This window comes from Macrotis lagotis, chromosome 7, assembly GCF_037893015.1.
Source record: "Macrotis lagotis isolate mMagLag1 chromosome 7, bilby.v1.9.chrom.fasta, whole genome shotgun sequence".
In the NCBI taxonomy this organism is placed as follows: domain Eukaryota; kingdom Metazoa; phylum Chordata; class Mammalia; order Peramelemorphia; family Peramelidae; genus Macrotis; species Macrotis lagotis.
In genome coordinates, this window is record NC_133664.1 from 201,562,754 (window position 1) to 201,575,548 (window position 12,795).

The following is a 12,795-nucleotide window of genomic DNA, read 5'->3' on the forward strand; positions in this document are numbered from 1 at the left end:
ATATCTTAGCCTATTTTTTGGGATTTTTTTTAAGGTTTTTTTTTTTTTTTGCAAGGCAAATGGGGTTAAGTGGCTTCCCAAGGCCACACAGCTAGGTAATTATTAAGTGTCTGAGACCGGATTTGAGCCCAGGTACTCCTGACTCCAGGGCTGGTGCTTTATCTACTCTGCCACCTAGCCACCCCCATTGACTCCATTTTTACAATATATTATATCTTCAAATTCAGCTCTCTCCTGTGCTTCATCTATAAAAGTTCCTTCTACCTGCTCTATTAAATGAGAAGTTTCTTATGAGTATTATTAGTATCATTTTTCTAATGTAGTTCATCATCATTAAGTCCTTCATATTTTCCCCCTCTCCTCCATTCTCCATGCTTCACCTGAGTCCTGTATCTGAAGATCAAACCTTCTGTTCAGCTCTGGCCATTCCAACAGGAACATTTGAAATTCCCTTGGTTCATTGAAAGTCCATCTTTTTCCCTGCAAGAGGACATTCATTTTTGCTGGGTAGCTGATTCTTGGTTCTATTTCAAGCTTTTTTGCCTTCCGGAATATTATATTCCAAGCCCTACAAGCTTTTAATGTAGTTGCTGCTAAGTCCTGTGTGATCCTGATTGCAGCTCCACAATATTTGAATTGTGTCCTTCTGGATGCTTGTAATATTTTCTCTTTGACTTGGGAGTTCTGGAACTTGGCTATAATATTCCTAGGGGTTGTTTTTTTGGGATCTCTTTCTCCGGGGGGATCAGTGGATTCTCTCCATTTCTATTTTGCCCTCTGCTTCTAGAATATCAGGGCAATTTTCCTGTAGTAATTCTTTGAAAATGATGTTAAGGCTCTTTTCCTGATCATGACTTTCAGGTATTCCAATAATTTTTAAATTATCTTTTCTAAGTCTGTTTTCCATATCAGTTGTTTTTTCAATGAGATATTTCACATTTTCTTCTAATTTTTCATTTTTTGGGTTTTGAAGTATTGATTCCTGATTTCTGGTAAATTCATCCATCTCCCTGAATTCTATTCTTTGTCTGAAGGATTTGTTCTCTTCAGAGAGTTTTCTTATTTCTTTTTCCATCTGGCCAATTTTGTTTTTTAAAGCATTCTTCTCCTCAGTAAATTTTTGAACTGTTTTATCCATTTGACCTAAAGCTGGTTTTTAGCATGCTATTTTCTTCAGCATTTTTTTGGATTTCCTTGACTTGGCTGCTGACTTCATTTTCATGTTTTTCCTGCATCTCTCTCATTTCTTTCCCCAGTTTTTCTTCTAACTCCCTCATTTGATTTTCAAATTCTTTTTTGAGCTCTATCATAGCCTGAGCCCAATTTCTGTTTTTCTTGGAGTCTTTAGATGCAGGAGCTTGTGCTTCCTCATATTCAGACTGAGTATTTTGATCCTTCTTGTGTTCATTTGCAAAATATTTCTCAATGGTGTTGCTCTTATTTCTCTGCTTGCTCATTTTCCCAGCCTGGGCCTGGTTTTGGGGTGCTTCCTGAGCTTTTGGGACACTCCCACAAGGGTCTCAGTGTATGAGGCTGCCCTCCCTCCTGGTCTGTGAATGACTAAAAGCTGCCCCCTCTGCTATGGGGCTGAGGTGGGGGGGGGGGGTCCCTGCTGTTCTGTGGGGGGGCCTAGACTGCGATCAGGATCTGAATGTGGTCAGAACCCCAGTGTCTTGTTCCAGAGGCAGAGGACAGAGCTCTGCAGTCTCTCTCTCTTCACTCCCTTCCCTCAGCTCAATGGGCTCATGCTCTGGGGGCTCCTGATTACCAGCTCCGCCTGCTTCTGTTTCGGATTTGGGCTGTGGTGGCCAAGCTTCTAGCTGTGTGGCCTGAGGGCTGGGCTGCGTGCTCCCTCTGGCAGAGGTCCCCTGCTGTTCCCCCACTTTGTGCCTGGTGCTCCCTGGGGTGTAGCTCCGGAGACTCCCCTGCTGCTGAGAGCTGGGGCTCCCAGCGCCCTGGGGCTGCCTCTGGGAGGCTGAAGTTCTTTCACTCTAGCAGGCCACCCCTCTGGCTGGCCGCCCCTCTGACCCAGGGAGCAGAGCCTTTCTGCTCTTTTCCAGGTTACCTTGAGTAGGAGAACGGCCTCTCTGGGTCCTTTTGTGGGTTCTTTCGCTCAAAAGTTTAGTTAGAGTCCTTAGTTTATAAATTTTATCAGAGAGCGCCTAAGACTTGATCATTTATTGTCGCCATATTGGCTCCGCCTTCAGCTCCATGATATTTGAATTGTGTCCTTCTGGCTGCTTGTAATATTTTCTCTTTGACTTGGTAGTTCTGAAACTTGGCTATAATATTCCTGGGGTGGGGGGGTGGATCTCTTTCCAGGAGAAGTAGGTGGATTCTCTCAATTCCTATTTTGCCCTCTGCTTCTAGGCTATCTGGGGAATTTTCCTTTAGGAATTCTTTAAAAATGATGTCAAGGCTCTTTTCCTGATCATGACTTTCAGGTATCCCAATAATTTTAAAATTATCTTTCCTGAATTTGTTTTCCAGATCAGTTGTTTTTTCAATAATATGTTTCACATTTTCTTCTAATTTTTCATTCTTTTGGTTTTGAAGTATTGAGTCCTGATTTCTTGTAAATTCAGCAATATCCCTGAGTTCTATTCTTTGTCTGAAGGATTTATTTTCCTCAGAGAGTTTTCTTATCTCTTTTTCCATCTGGCCAATTCTGCTTTTTAAAGCATTCTTCTCAATAACTTTTTGAACTGTTTTTATCCATTTGACCTATGCTGGTTTTTAACATGTTATTTTCTTCAGCATTTTTTTTCAATCTCCTTGACTAAGCTGCTCATTTCTTTTTCATGTTTTTCCTGCATCTCTCTCATTTCTTTTCCCAATTTTTCTTCTATCTCCCTCATTTGATTTTCAGTCTTTTTTGAGCTTTGTTGTAGCCTGAGCCCAATTTCTGTTTTTCTTCCAGTCTTTAGATGCAGGAACTTGTACTTCCTCATCTTCAGACTGAGTATTTTGATCCTTCTTGGGATCATAGACAATGTCTTTCTCAATGGTGTTCCTCTTTTTTCTCTGTTTACTTATTTCTCCAGCTTGTGCCTGGTCTTGGGGTGCTTCCTGAGCTTTTGAGTATTATTGGGACACCCTCACACAAGGATCTCAGTGTGTGAAGCTCTATCTTCCCTCCTGGTCTGTGAATGACCACAAACACACCCCTCTGCCATGGGGCTGAGGTGGGGGGGGCCATGCTGTTCTATGGGGGGGCCTAGACTGTGATCAGGATCTGAATGTGGTCAGAACCCCGGAGTCCTGTTCCAGGGACAGATGACAAATCTCGAAAGTCTCTCTCTACTCCCCTCCCTTTGGTAAGCTGAGTACTCAAAGCTCAGTTTCCTGGGGGGTCCTGTTTACCCACTCTAACTGCTTCCCTTTCCTGGTCATGCTGCTAGCTGAGTGCCCTGAGGGATGGATTTCACATGCTCACTCTGGTAGAGGTCCCCCCACTGATCTTCCAAGTTGTGCCCAGTGCTCCCCGGCTGCCTCTGGGAGGCTGAAGTTCCTTCTAACCCCATGGAGCAGAGCCTTTCCACTATTTTCCAGGTTACCTTGGGCTAGAGAATTGCCTCACTGGATCCCTCTTTGGGTTCTGTCTCTCAAAAATTTACTTAGAGTCATTATTTTATGTTTTGAAATATATAAAGAGGGGCGGCTAGGTGGTGCAGTGGATAAAGCACCAGCCCTGGAGTCAGGAATAACTGGGTTCAAATCCGGTCTCAGACACTTAATAATTACCTAGCTGTGTGGCCTTGGGCAAGCCACTTAACCCCATTTGCCTTGCCAAAATCTAAAAAGAAAAAAAAAAGAAATATATATAGAGAAAGCACCTAAGAGAGGCTCTTCTTTTGACCCCATCTTGCCTCCACCCTGTCTTTTATCTTTTATTGTTTATTTATTCCCCCAATTTTAGCTCCTGAATTGGAACTTTGTGTGAGTCTCAGGTGCTGCACACTTGTGGAGGGAATGTTTGGAGTTCTGAATGGTCTTAATGTATTTTATCTGGCCTCTCACAATTGTTTTCTCTGGGTACTGAGCACTTCAAGGATCTCTGTGTTGACTTAGGTCAGGGAACTGCAAACTTTCAGAATCCTTAAGTAATCCAATCTAGGACATTTTCCAATTGCTGTCTCCTTGGTCTGAGTTTTGCAAACTCTCTCTTCTGGTTTGGGTTTGGGCAATACAACTGTAGGCTTGACCCTCATTGGAGATCCAACAGTGGCAGTCAACTAGGAAGAAAGATCTACAAATTCAGAGTGACAGAACTATAAGCTCACCCTAGTTGGTAGTCCCTGCCCTGGATATTCAGCAATAGGTCCCAGCCCAGATCTATGGTCTGTATCCTTGAACCTGATATATGTTACAGTGAGGGGGTACTCCAGGCCTCCCCCTGCTCTAAAGTCTTTGCTTTGTTATTTGTCATTCCTATTCTATGTCAATTGGAGTCAGGGTATGATGAGTCCGTCCAATGATGACATTAGATCAATATAAGCTCAGAAATTTCTGCAACGGGTCAAGCATAAATAGTCCATATGAATATTTAGAGTGGAGATGTCTCTAAATTTCACATTTCTTTTGAGCTACTACAAATCTGCTTCACTCTTAGAGCATTTGCTATGATGTGAGCATACCATTCTGGGTGAATTAAATTCTGGTCCTTTGCCATTGTTTCCCCTGACATGTAATCGATTCAGAGAGACATGGAGGGTATCCTTCTTCAGGCCACCATGAGAGGCTCTGCCTTGCATGAATTCTCTGTAGAAAAGTGTTTTAGACAGATGAACTTTTTGGTATTTGAGCAACATGGCCAGCGTATTGGCACTTTCGGCATCAAAGTTAGAATGCTAGGCAGTTCAACTTGATAAAGGACCTCATTGTCTGGTGTCTTCTCTTGCCAGATGATCTTCAGAATCTTCCCAAGACAATTCAAATAAAAGTGACTTAGTTTCTTTGGCATGGAACTGGTATGCTATCCAAGGTTCCACAGGCACCCAGCAATGAAGTCAGAACAACGGCTCTGTTGACTGTCAATTTGGTAGTCACATCTGATACTTCATCTCTTCCACATTTTTCTTCAGTCACCCAAATGCTGAGCTAACTCTGGCAATGTGAGTGTCAACTTCATCATCTGTATGTATATCCTTGGAAAGTATACTGCCAAGACAGGTGAACTTATCCACAGCATTCCATATTTTTCCATTAGCTATGACCTATGGTTTCCCATAGGAATGTGATGAAACTGAGTTTTCTTGGTGTTAATTGTTTTGCTAAATTTAGGACAAACTAAAGAGAATCCATTTATTCCTTTTTGGATCTCAGGGTCAAAGGCTGTGTTGAGTGCACAGTCATCTGTGAATATAAATCATGCATCAACTCTCCCCCCCTAGATTAGTCTTGGTTTGTAGCCTTTTCAACTTAAATAACTTACCTGTCAATGTGGTAGCTGACCTTGATACTGTTTTCCTGCTGTTGAAGATGTCTGACTATATTGCTGAAAACATCATGTTAAGAAGCATGGGAGCAAGCTCACAGCCATTGGTTACTGGGAAAAACAAGAGCATTATCCATTATCCAGAACCTGAGCAAACATGCCATCATGAAAAGTGATATATAATACTGATGAACTTCAACCAAATTTTGATATAATTTTCCTCACTACTGAAAGTAACAAAGACCTTGGTCAGATTGATCAATGTTGTATTCAGACCTTTGATTTTCTCCTGGCATTTCTTCTGGAGCTGTTGGATAGCAAACACCATTTCTACCATTCCTTGACCCTTTCTGAAGCCACATTGGCTCATTTTCTGAGGAAAAGATCAGCCTATTAAGGAGGACATTGGCAAGAATCTTGCTAGCAATAACTAAGAGAGAATCTCCACTGTGATTGTCACAAGGCATTCTGTTCCCTTTACCTTTATAGAGATGGCCAGTCATCCTAGAACTCCTGGAGGATAACTACCTCTTGCCATATAACCCAGAAAATTTAAGTCAACTTTTGTATGGGCAATGGAATCTTCATCTTATAAGTATCAGTTGTTAATAGAATCAACACCAGGTGCTTTACCACACCAGAAAAGCCTGATGGCATTCACAAACTTCTACTTTAGTTGGAAATATGGCTTTATCATTGATTGATGATGGTCTGTTGAAAGTCCATCTCGGGGGGCAGAGGCAAGATGGGGACAAGAGCGGATCATGTGTTAGGCTCTCTCTCATAAATCTTTGAAACTAAGCACTTTAAATAAATTTTCGAGAGACAGAACCCACAGAGGGACCCAGTGAGGCAGTTCTCCTACTCAAGGTAACCTGGAAAAGAGCAGAGTTTGCTCCCCAGAGTTGCCAGAGGGGTGGCCCACTAGAGCGAAAGAACTTCAGCCTCCTGGAGGCAGCCCCAGGGCACTGGAAGCCACAGCTTAGAGCAGCCGGAGAGTTTCCTGAGCTACACCCTGGGGAGTACCAGGCACAAATTGGGGGAACGGCAGGGGGACCTTTGCCGGAGCTAGCAAGTGAATTCCAGCCCTCAGGGCACATAGCAAGCAGCCTGGCCACTGCATTCCAGATCCAGGAAACATAAGCAGGCAGAGCCTGTAAGCAGGAGCCCCCAGGGCATGAGCCCATTGAGCTGAGGGAGGAGAGTGAAAAGAGAGAGACTGCCCAGCTCTGTCCTCTGTCCCTGGAACAGGACTCTGGGGTTCTGACCACATTCAGATCCTGATTGCAGTCTAGGCCCCCCCCATAGAACAGCAGGTGCCCCCTCCAACTCAGCCCCATGGCAGATGGGGGCGCATATGCTCATTCACAGACCAGGAGGGAGGACAGAGCCTCACACACTGAGACCCTTGTGGGAGTGTCCCAAAAGCTAAGGAAGCACCCCAAAAACAGGCTTAGGCTGGGAAAATGAGCAAGTAGAGGAAAAAGAGGAACACCATTGAGAAATATTTTGCAAATGAGCCCAAGAAGGATCAAAACACTCAGTCTGAAGATGAGGAAGCACAAGCTCCTGCATCTAAAGACTCCAAGAAAAACAGAAATTGGGCTCAGGCTATGACAGAGCTCAAAAAAAGACTGAAAATCAAATGAGGGAGTTAGAAGGAAAAACTGGGAAAAGAAATGAGAGAGATGCAGGAAAAACATGAAAATGAAGTCAGCAGCCTAGTCAAGGAGATCCAAAAAAATGCTGAAGGAAATAGCATGCTACAAACCAGCTTAGGTCAAATGGATAAAACAGTTCAAAAAAGTTATTGAGGATAGGGCGGCTAGGTGGTGCAGTGGATAAAACACTGGCTCTGGATTCAGGAGTACCTGGGTTCAAATCCCATCTCAGACACTTAATAATTACCTAGCTGTGTGGCCTTGGGCAAACCACTTAACCCCATTTGCTTTGCAAAAATAAACAAAACAAAACAAAAAACATATTGAGGAGAAGAATGCTTTAAAAAGCAAAATTGGCCAGATGGAAAAAGAGATAAGAAAACTCTGAGGAAAACAAATCCTTCAGACAAAGAATGGAACTCAGAGAGATTGATGAATTTATGAGAAATCAGGACTCATTACTTCAAAACCAAAAAAATGAAAAATTAGAAGAAAATGTGAAACATCTCATTGGAAAAACAACTGATATGGAAAACAGATTTAGGAAAGAAAATTTAAAAATTATTGGAATACCTGAAAGTCATAATCAGGAAAAGAGCCTTAACATCATTTTCAAAGAATTACTACAGGAAAATTGCCCTGATATCCTAGAAGCAGAGGGCAAAATAGAAATGGAGAGAATCCACCAATCCTCCCAAGAAAGAGATCCCCAAAAAACCAACCCCTAGGAATATTATAGCCAAGTTCCAGAACTCCCAAGTCAAAGAGAAAATATTACAAGCAGCCAGAAGGACACAATTCAAATATTGTGGAGCTGCAGTCAGGATCACACAGGACTTAGCAGCAACTACATTAAAAGCTTGTAGGGCTTGGAATATAATATTCCGGAAGGCAAAAAAGCTTGAAATAGAACCAAGAATCAGCTACCCAGCAAAAATGAATGTCCTCTTGCAGGGAAAAAGATGGACTTTCAATGAACCAAGGGAATTTCAAATGTTCCTGTTGGAATGGCCAGAGCTGAACAGAAGGTTTGATCTTCAGATACAGGACTTAGGTGAAGCATAGAGATTGGAGGAGAAGGGGAAAATATGAGGGACTTAATGATGATGAACATCTTGTATTCCTGCATAGAAAAATGACACTGATAATACTCATATGAACCTTCTTAGTTAATAGAGCAGGTAGAAGGAGCTTTTATCATTGAAACACAGGAGAAAGCTGAATTCAAAGATAAAATATGGTATAAAAATGGAGTTAATAGAAAAAAAGGGAAATGTAATGGGAGAAAGAGAAAGGGGAGGGGGAATAGGCCAAGATATTTCATATGATAAGATTTTTCTTTATTACAATGAGCTATTGCAATGATATGGAAGGGGGGAAGGCAAGGGAGAATGAGGGAAACTTTGCTCTCATCAGAGGTGGGTAGGAGAGGAAACAGTATATATACTCAATGGGGTATAGACATCTGGAGTAAGAGGGGGGCAGGGGGAAGGGGTGGGATGTGAGTGATGGAGAAGAGGATGGACCATGGGGGGAGAGTGTTCAGATATAACACATTTTCTTTTTTACTTCTTGCAGGGGGCTGGGATTGGCTGGCCTGTCCCGGGCCATAGGGCCAGGTGGATGTTGGGCCTAAGGGGCCATAGAGTGGCTCTGGGCCTCTTGGCCCCAGGACCAGGGATCTGTCTACTGCACCACTCAGCTACCCTACAGCAGAGTCAGAGTGAAAGGAGAGAGAAAATATAGTACATGGTAGTGGAGAAATAAGAAAGGAGGGAGTTGCTATCAGCAATGGCAACATTGGAAAAATATGGAAGTAACTTTTGCCATGGATTTATCATAAAGAATGTGATCCACCCATGACAGAGTTCTTGGTGTTGGAACAAAGACTGAAGCACATTTTTTATTATTATTATTTGGGGGGGTTGCAGGGCAAATGGGGCTGGGTGGCCTGCCTGGGGCTGCATAACAGGGTGATTGTTGGGGTCTGAGGCCGGATTTGGACCCGGGTGCTCCTAGCTCCAGGGCCAATGTTCTGTCCACCACCCAGCCACCCCTACTATTATTACTATTTTATTTTATTTTGGGTCTTTTTTTTTCTTTTTTTTTTGGTTTTCACACGGCAGTGGGGTTGGGGTGGCTTGCATGTCACATGGCTAGGTGATTGTTGGGTGAATGGGGCCGGATATGGGCTCTGGTGCTCTGTCCGTCGAATCACCTGGCCATACCTACAATTATTACTATTATTTTTTTAATTTTAATTTTTTTCTCTCCCCTTTATCACTCAAGCGAGTCTATTTTTTTGGGGGGGGTATTTTGTTTACTCTTAAACAAGAATATTTTATTAATTTATAAAAAAGCATTATTTGTACAAAATGAGAATAAATAAATATTAAATATTAAAAAAAAAAGAAATTCCATCTCTCCAAGATCATATCCTTATCACTAAATCAATGTGGTTTTATCAGCCCTGAGTAGTTCAGATGCACCATAGGTCTTTGGCCTATAAGTAACTTTTATTTTTTTTATTTTTTATTTTTATTTTTTTAGATTTTTTGCAAGGCAAACGGGGTTAAGTGGCTTGCCCAAGGCCACACAGCTAGGTAATTACTAAGTGTCTGAGACCGGATTTGAACCCAGGTACTCCTGACTCCAGGGCCGGTGCTTTATCCACTACGCCACCTAGCCACCCCTATAAGTAACTTTTAGGGAATCATAAACTTGCTTTGGATTGTTATTATCAGTGTAAAACTGAAATTCATCTGTCTTTCAACTGAAGCAAGAATTCTCCATCTCTCATTGATGAACTATCCCCCTGATAAATTCCTTGTTTCTTATATCTCGTTTAGCAGCTTCTGAATTTCCCCATTATTTTCTCAAACCAATCTTGATGTTTGCAAGTATTCTGGCCCAAATGAGTACTTGTGGTTCTGTACACCAAATACCTGAAAACTGCTTACTCTTTTCTTACTCTTTTACCAACAGCATGTTGGCTTAGTTTTCCCTCTAAGTTAGCAACAAATTGCTTTCACTCGGAGAAGTTTTTTAATCTATTGACATTAAGTCTTTTGGTAGTTGGTATTTTTTTCTTGAATGTAAATATTGAGTTTGGAGAGAATAATTCTTATGATCCATTCAGAATACTGTACGACACATTATCTTTGTCACTCTTGTATCCAAGTCTCTTCTCCTTACAGTGACATTAAATGTCAGTGTTTGTTTGGAGGATGCATCCATAAAGTTTTATAGCATTAGGCAAATGGAAGACAATGTTGGTCATGAGATGAGCAAGTCTTCAGTAGTGAGTAATCATTACTGTTCCTGTTTCTGACTCCATTCCTTTCAAGGACTCCTTGCCATGTCTATGCTTACTCTTACATTAAAGTCACCTAAAATTATAAATCTTCTTTCAACACCTTGATGAAGAAGGTCTCCAAGTTTTCATAAAATTTTTCTTTTACCTCATCAGAGTTCACCATGGTAGGAGCATAATCACTGATGATGGTGTTGCTTTCCTGCAAATGTCAATCACATTTTCATGAACCTGTTGTTCACTCCCTTTGGTAGGCTTGTTGACTAGATTAATTTTGATTGCAAAACAGTTCTCCCCTTCATGGTGTGCACTCCAGAAATATGTCTCTTCAGCCCTAACTTTGGTAACCTGGCATTTACTTGCCAGCCTTGCTTTACCCAGTACTGCTATTGGACCCTGAGATAACCTGTTGAGTTATCTCACAACCAGAGCTGTTCATTTTTTTTTCAGTTCTACTGAATTTTGTGTTGTCCATAATGGTGTACACATTGCATGTATTTTTTTTTAGGTTTTTGCAAGGCAAATGGGGTTAAATGGCTTGCCCAAGGCCACATGTCTAGGTAATTATTAAGTGTCTGAGACTGGATTTGAACCCAGGTACTTTAATTAAAAAAAATTATCTTATTATATAATTTTGATATCTCTTATACTTTATCTTTTTCCTTAAGGATATGATTTCTCTCTCTTCACATTCAACTTAGATCAGTGTATACTATGGAAACAATGTAAAGACTAACACTTTGCCTTCTATGGGGGCTGGGGGGAGGGAAGCCAAAGTAGGGGAAAAAATTGTAAAATTCAAAATAAATAAATGAATAAATAAAAATAGACTGCATTAAGACTCCATAATTTTTTTCTCTGAATATGGATGGCATTTTCCATAGTAGATCTTTTAGGATTGTCTTTGGTCACTGAACTGATGAGGGAGCTTCTATGGAGACTGAATGTAGAGAAAGCATATTAAAGTTCACTTTTTAAAACTTATTTTATTTTTTTCCTTTCTTTCTCATGATTTTTCCCCTTTGGTTCCAATTCTTCTTTTACAACATGATTAATATGGAAATATATTAAACATGATTACACTTGTACAAACTATATCAGATCACTCACTGCCATAGGGAGGGGAGAATGAAGGAATGGTGGTAGAAAACGTGGAATTCAAAAACCTGCAAAAAATGAATGTTGAAAAGTATCTTTGCACGTAATTGGAAAAAAAACAAAAAAAATTGCTTAGATATCCAAGGGGTTGCTAAATCTCACTGCTGCTTCCAGTGAGAAAGATGACACTATGGTCTGGGTTGCCCATGTGCAGGGTTATCACTATAGCTATGAAGTAGCCATACCTGCTACTTCATCATTTGTTTGTTGCCACAGAACTTTAAGAGAATAAAAATGGTAAAATCATCTGGATGATGTCTTTTGATTTGTACATAAATTGAATCTAAGTGAAGCAGAGTTGTGAGAAATTGTCAACCTCATTCTCTCTTCCAGAGTCAGTGAAGGCCATTAATAAGAACAAGTCAAGATGACTGGTGATGCCTTGGGATATAATGGATGACCTTGGTGTCTCTGATGTCTAATAAATCTCTCACACTAAAGAGCTCCTGCTTCAACCCACTTTTTTGTTTTTAGGTTTTTGCAAGTCAAATGGGGTTAAGTGGCTTGCCCAAGGCCACACAGCTAGGTAATTATTAAGTGTCTGAGGCTGGATTTGAACCCAGGTACTCCTGACTCCAAGGCTGGTGCTTTATCCACTATGCCACCTAGCTGCCCCTTTAACCCACTTTCATGGCCACTTGAAAGAAATTGTTTTTATCTGCCCATGTCACTGGGAGATAACCTCACATCTTCAGTTAGTCACCCTCCCCAGCTCACCAATGGGTTTGAGTTCCCTCAGTTACTCTCAACCTGGATTAGCCTGTCTGAAATAGTTTACCAGTATGTAGCTGCTGTGCATGCTACAGCTTCTTGGAGCTATAGGTGTGAGTTGAATGAATCAGGTGGACACCAACTGTAGAAAGCAACCCTTACATCACAGGTGATAGTCTTTCCTGAATATACTCTATATGGCATATAGTAGATGCTATATAAATGGTAGCTATCATCATCAACAACATTTAGTCTGGTGCTTTTCCATTATTTTTGTTGAGAGCTAGGCTGTATTGTCTTCTCGTATTCTGCCATCTTTGCCAGAATCTCTTTTTATCTTTTGATGAAAATTATAATGATGATGATGGGTTATCTTTTTAGGATTTTAGATTCTGTTAATTCATGCTTAGTAGTATTTTATATCTCTTGTGGAAGAAGAAATAACTGTCCCATCCCTGATGTATATTTTGTACATTGATTATCTTTCCCTGAGAATGGATTTTGTTGACACTTTT